We start from the raw sequence: 17,619 nt of genomic DNA on the forward strand, positions 1-17,619 counted from the left end.
CATTCTTCATTTGCAAACTACTATCCCTACAGGTGAGTACTTATCTCTTACACAACTGAATTAGAGCCTGATCTTCCATACCAGGACATTTCATATCCTTGCACATTAGCCCACTAGTCCTTTCTAAATAGGTACAGCAAGCCTTTTATCAACCCCGGCACCTATGGGACCAGGACTGTGCCGGTTGGTCAAATATTCCAGTTCATCAAGAAGTACACACAAAATAAAGACATATACTAGGTATTAGGAATGCAATGCAGGGGGTGTACATATCACAATTATACTTTATTTACAGCATAAATCATTTGAACAGTAATGCAACATTGCCTTAAATAAAAAAATCTACTGGCAGAGTCTTCTCACTCAAACACTTAACTACTTTGATATCGCGGAGATTGCGATAATACTGTACTGCATTTCAGGTGTTTTTTTCCAACTTTATCAAGTACATTTCATAATGGGCTGGCTAAAACAAAGTTTGTTGTATTACTATTATTAGGAAAAGTGAATTTCTTCACCATCATATAAATGCACAGTTGTTATTAATCATAATAAAAATGCTTAAATTCGTACGACTCGCGAGACTTAAAACAACCTAAACCTTATTTCTGTGTTATCTTAAATGTCTTGCAAACAAAATGGTTCAACAATACTGATTTCATTAAAAATATGTTACTTCTGACCACAACAGCATAATGACAATGGCCCATGCTTCATCTCCAATATGAAGGACAACAGTGGCTCAATCACTACTACTCCTGTCTCTGAACCACAGAGTTCTAGGTTCAGGTCTGAGATCAGGCTCGAAAATAAACCATGTGAGAGAGTACTGAGGGACCACTATACTGTCAGGTTGTCACCTTTCAGAGGAGACACCAAACCAAGGCCCCAACTACCTGCTCAGGTAGATACAAAAGATACAGCACTATTTAAGAGCAAGGCCACTTTTCCCTCATGAATTGTGATAACATTTATCCCTCAATCAACATCACAAAAAACAAATTATCTGGTCATTAAATGGTTAAACACATGGAGATAAAAATATGTTGAGGTTGAATGACCTTCCTCAGAACTGATGGTGGTTTACATGAAGACAGGATGGGGAAAAGGGGGTAAGCAGTAAACAATAGGTGGGGTAGAACCGAAAGAGAGAGAAGAGTTGGAGAGACGAAGGAGTAGATAACCACCCAGCCAGGGGCGTGAATAGTTATTGATGGGGACAGTCAGTGGCTAACAATGGGTTGTGTGTAATAGCAGACTATGTGATAACTGGTGTATGGGTGTTGGGGTAAGGACATGGGAGCGCTCAAGCCTTAATTGTTGAAATCCATATGGAGTCTAGAAGGCTGCAGGTTTCCCAACAATGGGGGAGTACCATTCTTACTTTTGGAGGAGACATATCTACTTTGCACCCCAAGGATCTGACTTATTACTGGCTCCTGATGGATTTCTTTCATTCATTTATGGGACGTGGGTGTTGCTAGCTGACCAGCATTTACTGTGTGGAGATGTCGGTGTTGGCCTGGGGTAGACAAAGTCAGAAGTCACACAAGGCCAGATTATAGTCAAACAGGTTTATTTGAAATAAGCATCTTTGGGCGTAACCCCTTCACCTGACAAAGGAGCTGAGCTCTGAAAACTTCAGATTTCAAATAAACCTATTGGACCATAACCTGGTGTGGTGTGACTTCAGCATTTATTGCTCTTTAGGTGGTGGTGGCAAGTTGCCCTTTTGACCCTACGTTAGAGGTTGACCTACAATATCCTCAAGGAGGGAGGTTCAGGACTTTGACCTAGCAACAGTGGGTTAACTATGATGATATGGAATGGCGATCTATTTCCAAGTCAGGATGGTGAGTGGCTTGGAGTGAAACATCGCCCGAATTCTAAACCTCCCTTAACATCTCCCCACGTACCGGCTGTTCTTGTCTTTCGAGATGAAAGTGGACATAGTTTAGAAGGTGCTATTGGAGGATCTTTGGTGAATTTCTGCAGTGGAACTTGTAGGTAGTACATACTGCTGCTATTAAGTGGTTGAGGGAGTGGATGTTTTCAGATGTGGTGCTAATAAAGAAGGCTGCTTTGTCCTAAATGATATTAAGCTTAAAGTGTTGTTACAGCTATACCCATCCAAGCAAAGTGGAAAGTATTCCACCATACTCTTGACTTATGCCTTGTAGATGATGGATAGACTCTGGGAAGTCAGTTAGTGAGTCACTCACCGCAGTATTCTCAACCGCTGATCTACTCTTGCAGACTGTGTTTATGTGGCAAGTCCAGTTGAGTTTCTGATCAATGGTAACCAGCAGGATATTGATAGTGGAGGATTCAGTGATGGTAACACCATTGAATGTCATGGGGCAATGGTTAGATTTTGTTATGGTAATGATTACAGTGGCACAGTGGCTGATGCTCAAATTCCAGCTGATTAACTCCAAGTCAAAGCTTCTCAAACTGCCAAACGTTGCTACAGATGTGGTCACTACGGATCATACCAGAATTCAGCAGCTCCCACATCCTACATGTTCAACACATTGCCTTCCCAGCCACTTCTACTCTATTCTATTTAACCAACTGTGATGTTAATAGCTGTAAACTGAATTCCTTAACTGTATTTTCAGCTATAACAAAGTTTCTTAATTTAGGGTTTTGGTGGCGGTGGTGGTGGTGGTGGTGGGGGGGAATGGGGATGTAAAAAAGTAAACAATAGGTGGAGGTAGAGCCCAAAAGACATAGAACACTTGAATAGACAAAGGGGCACAGGCTTGGAGGGATGAAGGGCCTATTACTGTATTGCTCTTTGCTCTAAACCACATGGTAATTAAAATAGACATGGAAGAAATACCCAGCAAATCACTTAACTGCTTACCTGTGGAACCACATTTTAAATCAAATAGTTGGAAACCGATGGAAGCATCTCTGCTGTCGCATTTTTAAAAATCTCCCTCATCACTTCTTTTCCCACGCAGGCAATCTTTCTGAAAATGTTTTCACTGCTCACTCCTGCACTCACTCTCTCTCCTCTGCACTTCACAAAGTTGCTGACCCCACTCACTTGCTTCCACTCTTTGTGAAGCTGCTGTTTACTTGCAAGCAGCTCAGTTGAAAATTCTCAATGTGGGTTGTAAACTTTCACATTCAACTTGCAACAAAAATCCTCACTGGCCTTCGAGCAGCAATGGCTGAGTTTCAATATCAGTTTTGAAAACTGACATAACAGTTGAATTTACAATAACAGCTCTTCCACAACACAAGGAAACTAACTAGTAAAGTGGATGAACTTAAGAGCATTGATCAGCAAATGAGAATATAATATTATTGCAATCACTGCGACATGGCTGAAGGAAGGGCAGGACTGGCAGTTCAACATTCCAACATACAGAAGTTTCAAGTGGATAGGGTGGCGTGAGACACATAATAAGATCATTGCATTACTGATAAAAAGAGACCATGGCAAAAGTAATGAGAGGATGTCTTTGAAGACTCTTCAAATGAAACCATCTGAATGACCAGAAACAATAAACAGCGATCACTTTGCTAAGATTGCGCTACGGGCCTCCTAAAAGTCAAAGGGTTACAGAAGAGCAGATAGGTAGGCAAATCACAGAGCTGTCAGAGGAATAAGGTTATTGTGGGAGGGGATTTTAACTTTGTTAACATTAAATGGGATTGCCCTAGTGAATCTTTAAAGTGGATGCAGGAGAGCGTTAGTCTGACTAGAGATCGAGCAGTGTTACACCTTATCCTAGTAAGTGAAGGCAGTCAAGTTTTTATAAATGACTTGGATGAGGAGTTTGAGGGGTGGGTTAGTAAATTTGCAGATGACACAAAGGTTGGAGGTGTTGTTGATAGTTGTTGCAGCTACTACAGGCTGCAGCACTACATAGACAGGATGCAGAGCTGGGCTGAGAAATGGCAGATGGAGTTCAATCTGGATAAAAGTGAAGTAAATGCATCTTGGAAGATTGAAATCAAATGCCGAATATAGGATTAAAGACAGGACTCTTGGCAGTGTGGAGGAACGGAGGGATCTGGGTGTGCAAGTACATAGATCCCTCAAAAGTTGCCACCCTAGTGGATAGGGTTGTTAAAAAAGTATATGTCCAGTTCTGGTCACCCTACTATCGGAAAGATAGAGGGGCTTTGGATAGGGTGCAAAGAAGGTTTACCAGGATGCTGCCTGGACTGGAGGGCTTGTCTTATGAAGAAAGGTTGAATAAGCTTGGACTTTTCTCTCTGGAGAGAAGGAGGAAGGGAGGAGACCTGATCGAGGTGTACAAAATAATGAGAGGAATAGATAGAGTCAACAGCCAAAGATTTTCCCCAAGGCAGGATTGACTGGTACGAGAAGTCATAGTTTGAAGATATTAGGAGGAAGGTATAAAGAAGACATCAGAGGTAGGTTCTTTATGCAGAGAGTTGTGAATGCATGGAATGCGTTGCCAGCTGTGGTGGTGGAAGCAGAGTCATTGGGGACATTTAAGTGACTGCTGGACATGCACATGGATACTATATTTTAAGTTACTATATTTTATATTAGGATTAAATCTCGGTACAACATCATGGGCCAAGGGGCCTGTTCTGTGCTGTGTTTTTCTATGTTCAATGTTCTAAGTGACTGAGATTTCACTTTGGGGATAGTGATCATGACTCAAGTTTCAAAATTTTCAACTCTTATGTTTCAACTTTGAAACTTGCAGTACCAGAATTTGAAGAGTGGCAAATGTTGTTCAAGAAAGGGAACAAGGAATACACTGGGAATTACAGACCAGTCAGTCAGTCTTATGTCGGTGTTGGACCAATTATTAGAGAGGGTTCTAAGTGACAGGATTTTTGATTTGAAAACACATTGTTGGATTAGAGAGAGCTTTGAGGAGGGGGCAGATCATGCTCTAAAGACCTATTGAATTCTTTGATGATGTGACATAACACATTGATGAAGGTAGAACAGTGGATGTGATGTATATGGATTTTAGCAAGGCATTTGCTTAGGTACACCATAGTAGGATCATTCCGAAAGTGAGGAGGCATGGGATACAGAGAAATTTGGCTGGCTCATAGAAGACAGGGTGGAAGTAGATGCAAACCATTCAAGCCTGGTGTTCGGTGACCAATGGTGAACCACAAGGATCAGTTCTGAGACATCTGCGGTTTGTGATGTTTACAAACGGCTTGGATGAGGAAGAGAAGGGTGGGTTAATAAGCTTGCTGATGACATGAAAGTTGGTGAAGTTGTGGATAGTGTCAAGGTTACAACAGGACATTGACAGCATGCAGAGCTGGGCTGAGAAGTGGCAGATGAAGTCCAACTCTAGAAAAGTATGAAGAGATTCATTTTGGAAGGTCAAATAAGCATGCTGATTAAAGCATTAAAAGACAGGATTCTTGGCAGTGTTGATGAGCAGAGGTGTTACGACATGGGGTAGACCCTCCTGCTTAAATTTAGACCAGGCAACATAGAAAAGATTTATCGCATGCATAGTCTGAAAATTCAAATGGCCAATAACTCTTTAAAGCAAAAATTAACCACTTTATTTGTTAAGGTATAACAGATAATAATTAACAAACAACTATTTACAACTCCTTCCTCTAAATCGATCTTTTACCTTCCCTTCTATAATACTAGTCTGATAAAATCCCTCAAATAAGATTTACTAAACATTCAAGTTTTCAAAACCAGCCAGTTGTCAAATCTTCTATTTGGATCTTTCCGCGTCTTCTTTTCTTCTTTGGGATTATGCTTCTCAGGTCACAGATCGATAAAGGTACCTTTAAGAGAGCTATTCTCCGGGCCGTCTGCAGATGTTGTTGGCTTGGCAGTTCTCCTCCCAACTGTTCAATTTCCCCTGGTCTTATACCCCCAAAACATCAGATTGTGGAATTGGCTTTTAAGATTGTCAATATACTAAGTTCAAACCTGATTGGAATTTGGTATTTTTGGGTGTATAATTTAAATTGATTGGCATAATTCAAATCTGTTTTGTATTTTTTCCAAGCAACCAGCTAATCTAACCACCCACATCTACATTATAGAGGGATCTTGGGTCCAGGTCCAAGTTGATAGCACGGTTAACAAGGCATATGCTGTTTTGACTTTCATTAGCACTGGAATGGAGTTTAGGAGCCGTGAGGTTATGCTGTAGCTCTATAAAGCCCTGGTTAGACCACACTTGGAATATTGTGTTCAACGCTGGTCACCTCATTAAACGAAGGATGTGGAAGCTTTAGACAGGGTGCAGAGGATGCTTTCTGGACTGGAGGGCATATTTTATCAAGGTTGAGGGAGGAGCAAAGAAGGGTGAGAGGCGACTTGATAGAGGTGGACAAGATGTTGAGAGGCATAGATAGAGTAGAGAGCCAGAGACATTTTCCCACGGCAGAAATGGAAATCACGATGGGGCATAATTTCAAGCTGATTGGAAGTTTAGGGGAGATGTCAGAGGTATGTTCTTTACACAGAGAGGGGTGGATGCGTGGAACGCACTGCCACTGTCATCCCGTTCTCCAACTCAGAGACACAGTAGTTTTACCTCCATCTTTATTCCAGGCCCTGGAGGGAGAGAACAATCGGCCACGTGTATAGGGACATGAGTTCATGGTCTTCTCTGGAACAGCAGTTTCTCAATGAATTATATAGACATTTTACAGAGAGGAGTATCCAGATAAGGCAACATACATATTGATTGGGTGACCATTAAAATCAGCGAGTGTCAATAGTAAAGATTAAACCATCTGCTGTTACGCAAGGAATAACTGACATCACACAATGAATACTTTTTACCTTGTTAAACTGACCTCACATACTGAATGCTTGCAATATTGTTAAATAACTCTATATAATGATTGCTTTTCCACCTTGGTAACCCTTTATCCTTGTCTCCAGCACCCCATGGTTAACTGTAAGTTCTTATCTGATCTGAGTCATGTTCAGCTGAACCTCTTGTTCACAAAACTCAGAACTTAACTCTTTCCCTGCCTGCTTATACCCTACTCACATTCTCACCAGTGGTGGTAGTAGTGTCAGATACATTAGGGAAATTTAAGTGACTCTTGGATATGCACATGGATGATAGTAAAATAAAGGGTATGTAGGTTAGTTTGATCTTAGAATGGGATAAAAGGTCAGTACAACATTGAGGGCTGAAGGGCCTGTACTGTACTGTTTTATGTTATATATGCTATGTCTCTTTTTGCAAAGACAGGCAGGTGGGCTGAGAAGGATTTACCTTATTACCAAGAAACAAAGTGTAAAATCACATGGTGTAAAATCTGTGTGGGTAGAATTGAGGAACTGTAAATTTAAATAAAAAAACATAGTTGGGAGTTATGTACAGGCCTCCAAATAGTAGTCAGGAGCTGAGGCACAAGATACACCAAGAGATAGAAAAGAGATGTAGGAAAGGCAAAGTTACAGTCATCACGCAGAATTTCAATATGCAGGTAGACTGGGAAAATCAGGTTGGTAGTGGTTTGCAAAAAAAAAAAGAGGAATCCATGGAATGTCTATGAGATGGCGTTTTGGAGCAGCTTGTGGGGCCCATGAGGGAACAGGCAAAACTGGATTCAGTGTAATGCAATGAGGCAGACTTGATAAGGGTGTTTAAGGTGAAGGAACCCATAGGAGGTAGGGATCATAATATGCTTGAATTTACTCTGCAATTTGAGAGGGAGAATATAGAGTCAGAGTTAACGGCATTACAGCTGTATAAACGCAATTACACAGGAACGAGGGAGAAGCTGGGTTGAATTAAATGGGAGAGGAGCCGAGCAGGAAAGACAGTCGAACAGCATTGCAGGGGTTCTGGGAGTAATTCAGGACATAGCAGAGATTCATCCTGGGGAAAATGGTACAAGGATGAGGAAGCAAGCATGGCTGACTATGGAAGTCAGAGACAGCATAAAAGCAAAACAGAAAGCACATAAAGGGCAGTGGGAAACCAGACGATTGGGAAGCTTACAAAGACCAACAGAGGGCAACTAAAAAAAAAGGAGGGAGAAGATTAAATATGAGAGCAGGTTAGCCAGAAGAATGGAAGAGTTTCTTTAAATATATAAAGGGCAAAAGAGGCAAAAATGGACTTTAGGCCACTGGAAAATAATGCTGGAGAGATGGTAATGGGAAATAAGGAAATGGTGGAGGAACTGAATAACAACTCTGTCAGTCTTCATGGTGGAAAACACAAGTAATATCCCAAAAGGTCAAGAGAGTGAGAGGGGTAGAGTTGAGTATGGTTGCCAACACCAAGGAGAAGGTGCTAGAAAAACTGAATGGCCTGAAGGTAGATAAATAATCTGGACCAGATGGACATCACCCCAATGTTCAAAGAGAAACTACTGAAGAGACAGTAGAGACATTAATGGTGATCTTTCAGGAATGACTAGAATCAGGAAGGGTCCCAGAGGAGTAGAAAATTGCTAATGTGACACCCCTTTTTAAAGAGGTAGTAAGTCAAAATATGGAAAATTACAAACTAATTAGCATAACCTCAGTTGTGGGTAAGATCCTGGAATCCATTGGGATGCTTTTATGCTGTCCTGACTTCCATAGTCAGCCATGCTTGCTTCCTCATCCTTGTACCATTTTCCCCGGGATGAATCTCTGCTATGTCCTGAATTACTCCCAGAACCCCTGCAATTGCTGTTCGACTGTCTTTCCTGCTAGGCTCCTCTCCCATTGGAAGTATATGGTAAAATAGGGGAAAGTCAGTATGGTTTCATCAAGGCGCAGTCATGCCGAACAAACCTGCTAGAATTCTTTGAGGAAGTAATTAACAAATTAGATTAAGGAGACCCAATGGATGTGATCTACCTAGACTTCCAGGAGGCCTTTGACAAGGTGCTACACGGAGCCTACTGAGTAAAATAAGGACCCATGGTGTCAAAGACTGTTGTGCTGGAAAAGCACAGCAGGTCAGGCAGCATCCAAGGAACAGGAGAATCGATATTTGGGGTATAAGCCCTTCATCAAGAATGATCTCCAGCATCCGAAGCCCTCACTTTCCCCATGGTGTCAGAGACAAGGTGTTAGCATGAATAGAAGCTTGGCTGTCTGACAGAAAGCAGAGAGTGGGGATAAAAGGATCTTTCTCAGGATGACAGCTGGTGACAAGTGATATTCTGCAAGGTTCAGTGTTGGGACCACAACTTTTCACATTATACATTACGGTCTAGATGAAGGAACTGGGGGCATTCTGGCTAAGTTTGTAGTTGATACAAAGATAAGTACAGGGTCAGGTAGCATTGAGGCGGTGGAGAGGCTGCAGACAGATTTGGACAGGTTACGAGTTGGGGCAAAGAAGTGGCAGATGGAGTACAACATGGGAAAGTGTTGGTAGAAAGAATAGAGGCATAGAGAAAAAATGGGGACAAAAATTCAGAGGCATAGAGACTTGGGAGTTCTAGTCCAGGATTATCTCAAGGTTAACTTACAGGTTGAGTCAGTAATTAGGAAGGCAAATGCAATTACGGCGTTTATTTTGTGAGGAGTTAAATATAAAAGCAGGGGCTCTAATCAGACCACATTTGGAGTATTGCATGCAGTTTGGACCCCTTATCCAGGATGTACTGGTCCTGGAGTGTGTTCAGAAGAGGTTAACAAGAATGGTCCCAGGAATGAAAAGTCTATGAAAAGTCTAACACAGACAGTACTTAAGGACTCGGTTTATACTCGATGGAGTTTAGAAAGTTGAGGGGAGATCTAATTGAAACATACACAATACTGAATGGTCTGGACAGAGGAGGTTTTAGGAAGACGTTTCCATTGGTAGAACAGACGAGGTCCTGAAGGCACAGCGTTAGAGTAAAAGGAATGGAGATAAGGAGAAACTTCTTCAGCCACAGAAGGCTGTGAAGGCCAGGTCATTGAATATATTTAAGACTGAGATAGATACGTTCTTGAGTATCAAGGGAATTAAGGGTTACAGGGAGAAAGCAAGAGAACGGAATTGAGAAACTTATCAGTCATGATTGAATGGTAATGAAGGGCTGAATGGCCTAATTTCTGGTCTACTATGTCTTATGGTCTACAGTCTTGCATTCTCTGCTGCCTCTTCATTTGACCCAGAGCGTTCCACTATCTGCTCTCCCTTCCCAATATCCTTCTTTTCATAGCAACTTAAAAGCTGCCTGCTGGCAATATCTCTAACCTTGCTCCTTTTCACCCATTTTTCCATTCGCTGTTGTGGTTCTGCTTGCCGAGCTGGGAATTTGTGTTGCAGATGTTTCGTCCCCTGTCTAGGTGACATCCTCAGTGCTTGGCAGCCTCCTGTGAAGCGCTTCTGTGATCTTTCCTCCGGCATTTATAGTGATATATCACTATAAATGCCGGAGGAAACATCACAGAAGCGCTTCACATGAGGCTCCCAAGCACTGAGGATGTCACCTAGACAGGGGACGAAAATTCTGCAACACAAATTCCCAGCTCGGCAAACAGAACCACAACAACGAGCACCCGAGCTACAAATCTTCTCCCAAACTTTTTCCATTCTCTCAATATTGGAACAAGAAGTGCGTATTCATGTTCAACTTGCAGTCAGGTCTCTCCTCCACCTTCTCACATTGAACCTTGTGTGTCTCATCTATGCTGCTACTCCATTTATTTCATACCTTTTGCACCTAATGCAATCCAGATAGCAAAATACCTTCCATCATTTTCCTTCTTCTCTGCCCTTGGTTTCTGATGAACTGAAGATATTCTGATGAGCACATGAATTAACTTCCTCAAATAGGAAGCAGCAACAAATCAAATTCAAAGTCAAACAGTTTCAAGTAGATGTACTTTCCTAGCACCTTGACCCTGTATTAAAAAAAAACTCCTCACATCTCCTTTAAAACTTCCCTCTCTCACCTTAAACCTATGCCAACTACTACTGTACATTTCCAACCTGGAAAAAAAAGACTCCACATCCATCCTATCCACACCTCAATTTTATACACTTGTATCAGGTTGCTCCTCAGCTTCCAAAAACATCAAAGGTGATCTAACCTCTCCTTATAGCTAATACATTCCAATGCAGGCAACATCCTGGTATACCACTTTTATCCCCTCTCCAAGGCCTCCACATCCTTCCTATGGCATGGCAACCAGAACTACACACAACACCTCAAATTGGGGGGCAATGTGACTACAGTTGCTTTGGTTGGGTTTTCCAACAGGTCACTTGCGTAGTCACCTCTACAACCTTTTTACTTATTCCTCCGCCGGTAGAGCTGGTCGAACCTCCATGTGGATTCTCCTGGTAATGCCCTGGTAGAGGAAGCGCGATTAGATGGCTCACGGCTGCTTTTAACTGTTTTAATGTCACTTTTGGCTTTTATTCAGCTTGGAGCAGTTTTAACTTGTTTTTAGACTGATGCATGAGCATAACTCGATCCAGGCCAGCTAATACAACTTGAGAAGGAATACCTGCTGTTGACCTGCATGGGTCATTTATCTTAGGATAATTCAAAATTAATTATTGGTAGAATGGCTTTGGAGTTAAATTCTCCCATTTCCAGTTGGGTGGACAACTGGGAAAATAACCACATTGCACGCATGCTAGTGGTGGCTGCATGTGCTAAATGTCCGAGTCATAAAATGACTCCGTCGTCCGTCCATACCCAGACACTCTCCCAATTTGAGTTCCTCTGAGCAGACATGGGAGACTCAATTCGAATGTGGTGGAGAATTAGAGTGAAAATTTGATACAGTCTAATGAGAAGGTCCCTCCTAGACTTGATTCTTTAACAACTAAAACCTTTCATAATTCTAATTTTAAAGGACCTTTTAAATTCATAAGAGAGCTTGGAAGCGAGGATGAGATTAATACCTTAGTAGAGCTGTTAGTTATAATTCCAACAGAACAGACCAAAAGTAAAATAGATATTATTAAATATCCTATAGATAATTTTAACTGTGATTACTGTTGTAGCATTTTCAATACAATTGGACAGTTTAGAAAACACGTAAATAGTTGTAGAGGTACAAAATCAATTTGGGTTAAACGTAGTGTGATTGGGAGAGTGGCTACCTATGGAGAGAGAGTCAGCCTGTGATCATCCCAAGCGCAAAGGAAACAAAGGAATTGAGCTAAACAAGGTCTTACAATGTGAAATTTGTCCCCTAACATTTTCTACTACTATAGGTCTAGGAAGTATGAAAGGTACAAACACACCGCCCTAAGAAAGCTAAAAAGAGGTCAAAATACAAGTAAGAAAATAAATACTTCGGTTAAAAATTAACAAGGAGTATGGTCCAGTGAAGTAGTAACAATGCTACAAGATCTGGAAAAGCAATACTCCAGTAATAAATGCATTAGTAAAAATGATAGCTGAACAGTTAAAAATTAAAACAGCGACATAAATATCAGACAAAAGAAAGCTTTTTAAGCAAAACAGATAGGTAATAAAAAGAATGATGGAGAGAGAATTGGAATTAGAAATTAAAGATAAAAAGGAAAAAGGAAAAGAAACTGAAGAGCAATTAGTGCAATTGGAAGAAATACAAACGTATCAAATTAGACAAAACTCGTGTAGCGAAAAGGAAGACAACATAGGTAATATAATTAAAAAGTCTATTCATTATCTGTTAAATCAAATAGTGGATAATATTGCTAAGAATAAATGTAATAGTGGATTGGAAATAGTAAAATTATGGATGAAATTACTACACGTTGCTAACTATTAAGAAAAAGGAACCTAAAAGAAAGGAAAGTTGAAAGGAGGAAGATCGGAGAGGAAATAAAAATAGCCCCCAAATTAATAATGCAAGGAAAAAATATAGTTAGAGAAAAAAATAAATTGAGAAACACAAACGTTATTTAAATTTAAATGACAATATCTAGCAAGGGAAATAATGGGAGCCCCAGTTAGCAGCATGTGCCCTCTTAAACAAGATGATCTCAAGAAGTACGTCAATAAATTATCTGTCCCTAATGATAAGGCCAACATATCAAAACTTGCAAAATATAAAAGATGGTTATTTATAATGAGGACAAGAAAAAACTTCAGATTATTTTCTATTTGGATAATAACAGGAAATATGCCCGATTGTCTTAAGGTCAGTAGAACAACGTTAATTCCAAGAACAAACAATGTTGAGGAACTTAAATTGACAATTGAAGACCCATAAGAATTGGACCAATATTATTAAGGATTGTTTACTAAAATTCTGGCAAAAAAACTTAGTGAAATGGAAGAATTAAATAAACGCCAAAATGGATTCCTTGCTAGAGTCTCGGGCTGTGATCAAAATATTAAAATTTTAAGTAACATTGTAAAAGGATCCAAGAAAAAGCAGCAAGAATTAGCGATAGTTTTCATTGGTCTTGAATAGACTCTCTCTTCCAGTGGAATTTATTAAACGGATTACAAATTTATATACTGTTATTGAAAGAAATAGATGCAAGACAAATAAAATAAAGATTTTAAGAGGTATGAAATAAGGTCACACATTCTATTTAATATATCATTAGATCCTCTCATCAGTACGCTGGAGGAGGGTAATAAAGGAATCTATTTAGATTGAGAACAAGAAACTAATCATTGTACATCATTAGCATTTGCTGATTGCATTGTAGCAATAAGTAGATCTTATGAAGGAATGTCTTAAAATCTAAAGATAGTACAAACATTTTGGAGAAACACTGGGCTAGAAATATAAGAATGAAAGGAATCCATTTTATGTATTCCTTTCATGTATAATAGTAATAGGAAATGGAATCTGAATAATAAAATCCAATATATAGACCCCGGAAATAGAGAAATATCTTGGGGCAAAAATTGATCCAGGGATAGGAAAAGGAATATCTAACTGGGAAGAAGTGCTCGGAGACTGGATCGTCAATTTAAAGAAATCATTATTGAAACCTATGGAAAAGGTATATCTTATTCTGAGACACTATTATTACCTCACTTTATTAGAAACCCAAAATTATCCAAGTAAATTAGATCTAATAATTAGAGGTTTCATAAAAGAAACATTACATTTGCTGGAAGTTTTAACAAATGTCATCCTGTATGTACGCGACAGAGATGGAGGATTAGGAATTAACAAATTGAAATTAATACCAATCGCGGTAATGTATAAAAAAAGAGTTGGGTAAATGGGTGTAAAGAAGTTGACAGAATTAAGACATATGAAAAATATTAAGGAAACTTGGAATCCCCAGATAATTGGATTGCCAGCTGTAACTTCAGAAAATCAGATAATGAAAAGTCAAGAAGAGCTAATGGAAATTATGATAAATGGAGGGATATAGAGATGCAAAGATGGATGGTGTTGCTCTGTTAAGGTATGGGCATCCATTACTTTTAAAATGACAACATTTCTAATGCCTGAAAAAAAAAAGGATTAAAATATATGAAGACATCTAAAGTTATAAATAGTTATAAATAAAATTATTATTACAAATGAACCTTTATCCCACAAGGACATTATCCCATGGAAGACACTTGAACAATAAAAAATGTAGGAGCTGTGGTATATCAGCAGAAACAATTCCCCATGTATCAGGATGGTGCCCCTCAGCTGGAAATGTAAGGATAAAAAGGCATAATAAAATAGCAGAAAAATTTAGTTAATTTTGTTAAGAATCATGGGTGGATCATCTATGTTGAACTCCGATTAAAAGATATCAGAGGGAATCTCTGGACACCCGAAGTTACTTTATCTAAAAATGGTCATGTACTGCTGGTGGATATTACAGTGCGTTTTGAAAATGAGAACGAATCTTTGGAACAAGCATGGACGGAAAAGGAAGTGAATTACCAACATCTGAAGGAGGAGATATTGGACCTTACACAAGGTTCGAGTGTATCCTTTCTCTGTTTTGTAGTCGGAGCCAGAGGAAAATGGTATGACACGAACAATTTGTTGATGAAGTCACTGGGCATAGGTTTAAGACATTCACCCATGATACTTCTAACCTTGCAATTTCTTTGAAGTCAGAACTGCTTCGGATTTTTATGAATAAATAATGAACTTCCTTTAGGCTCTTGAATGTTGATTTTAAAATTATACATTAAAATCTATTTAACATTTTAGATTTTAGTCATTTTAGTCTGCTTTAAATTTAATTCATATTTTAAAGTTTTAGTAATAAAGTAAATTTTAATCACATGGTAAATTGGTGGGTAATTAAAATTCACATGACACAACAGACAATGCAAGTCAGGTAACTAGCCGGTTGGTCTTGTAACCTAAGCTCAATCCCTTGCTTGATGTTTAGCTCCACAACAATAACCCATCAAGATTTATAATGGTGTACCCCATGTCGACGAGCGAAGTGGAAAAAACTTGGAACAGACACAATTCATGTTATTGATGATGAGTGTTCAAAATAACCCAACTAAAATCTTATACAGCTGTAACATGACTTGCCAACTTTTATACTCAATACCCCTATCTATAAAAGGCATGCATGCCATACACCTTCCTTACTACCTTATCCACTTGTGTTGCCACTTTCAGGGAGCCTTGGACTTGCACTCTAAAATAACTCTGTACATCAATCCCAAGGGTCCTGCCATTTACTGTACCTTTTCCTCTTGTAGTTTGGGAGGTCAAATACACCACCTTACATTTGTCCAAATTAAACTCCATCTTCTATTTCTTCGGCAAACTTTCCAACATACACACACATATATACATACACATACATATATAATTTTATATATCCTTTATATATATATATCACATAGAAAACAAACAAACAAGAGATACCAGCACTGATCCTTGTTGAACACCAACTCCAGACAGAAAAATATTTATCCATGACTACCCTCTGTCTTCTACGAACAAGCCAATTTTGTAATCAACTTGTCAACTCACCATGTAAATAAAACTTTTGGATCAGCATCAAATCCTTTACTAAAATGTACATGTAGATAACATCCACTACATTACCAACAATTATCTTTGACACTTCCATGAAAAACTCAATCAAATTTCTAAGATCTTTGCTAAACAGAGCAGGGGATGTGACCATACCTAATAAGACTATTCATTTTCAAAGAGGTAAATCCGGTCCCCAAGCACATTCTCCAATAATTTAGACTCAGATACACAGCACAGTAACAGACCCTCCAGTCCAACTTGTCCATGCTGACCATAACCTAGTCCCATTTGCCAGCACTTGGCCCTTATCTCTCTAAACCCTTCCTATTTATATAGCCATCTAGATGTATTTTAAAATGTTGTAATTGTACCAGTTTCCACCACTTCCTCTGGCAACTCATTCCATACATGCACCAACCATTGCGTGAAAAAGTTGCCCTCGGGTCCCTTTTATATTTTTCCCCCCCTCAGCCTAAAATTATGCCCTCTAGTTCTAGACTCATGCATCCCAGGGAAAAGACATTGCCTATTTATCCCATTCATGCCCCTCACGATTTTATAAACTTTACATCAGCCCTCAGCTGTTAATGTAAAGCTCACTAGTTTACAATTTCCTGGATTATCCATTGCCCTTCTTAAACAAAAAGGAACAAAATCAGTCTTCTGAGACTTCACCCAAGGCCAAAGAGGATACAAAGATCTCTGTCAAGACCCCAGCAACCCCCTCCCTTGCCTCTGTCAATATCCTGTGATAGGTCCTATCCTTATCTACATTCATGTTTTTCAAGGTGCACTTCTTAAAACCAACAAGATAGAGTCAAAGAGCTGATTTGGGTAAAGGATAATTACAACACGATGTTCCAGGACATATTGATGTTAAGGTGTTGCACAACAATCTTAAAATTTATGGAGCTATGATCACTGTACCAAAAATGCTCCCCACTGAAACTGCAGTACCTTGCCAGACTCAGGCCTGTGCATAAAAGGTTTCGTACAGCCTCTTACCTAGTTGGACTATTTACCTATGTTTCAAAAAGCTCCCCCTGTGTTAACAAAGTTTGCCCCATCTAAGTCTCTGACACCGAGTCCCAGTCAATATCATGGATGTTAAAATCACCCACTACAACAACCCTGTTGTTTTAGCATCTCTCCATGATTGACCTATAATATCTGTTCTTCTCTCTCTCTCAGAATTATACTCGAGGCCTTCAAACATCCAATCATCATGACGGAATCTTTGTTCTTCCTGAATTCCACCCATATTGCTTTGTTGAATGAATCATCCAATATCTCCTCTCTTCTTACAGTTGCAACAACCCCCCCATCATTTTTACATCCCGATCAAGCCTGAAACATTTAAACCATGAAATGTTGAGCTGCCAATTTTGTCTTTCCTCAACCGAGAGTTGAATATGACTTTTCTATGTTGAAGATGTTGGACACAGAAATGGTACAGAATGTATCCCGAGTGGGGGATTTCAACGTCCATCATGAAGAGTGGTTCCGCAGTAGCACAATCGATAGTGCCATTCAAGTCTAAAAAGACACTGCTGCTAGACTGGGTTAGTTGTGGGTTGAGGGTGAACCAACAAGGAAAAACATACTTGTACTCATCCTTACCAATCTGCTTGTACCAGATGTGTCCATTGCAGTACTGCTAAGAGACACAATGGCCCAATCCCTATTGAGACAATATCCTGCCTTCACATTGATAATACATTATATCTTATTGTGTGACAATATCACCCTGCTCAAATAGGACAGATTCCGAACAGATCTCGTAGCTCAAGACTGGGCATACACAA

At 39.6% G+C, this 17,619-nt stretch overlaps 1 protein-coding gene across 12 annotated transcripts in view; it reads right to left on the reverse strand.

The window, feature by feature from the left end:
* The window catches only part of oxr1a (oxidation resistance 1a), a 511,841-nt gene that overhangs the window by 219,830 nt on the left and 274,392 nt on the right, over positions 1–17,619 (reverse strand). The window lies entirely within an intron of this gene.

The sequence above is a fragment of the Chiloscyllium punctatum genome, chromosome 5 (genome assembly GCF_047496795.1).
Source record: "Chiloscyllium punctatum isolate Juve2018m chromosome 5, sChiPun1.3, whole genome shotgun sequence".
Taxonomy (NCBI): Eukaryota; Metazoa; Chordata; class Chondrichthyes; order Orectolobiformes; family Hemiscylliidae; genus Chiloscyllium; species Chiloscyllium punctatum.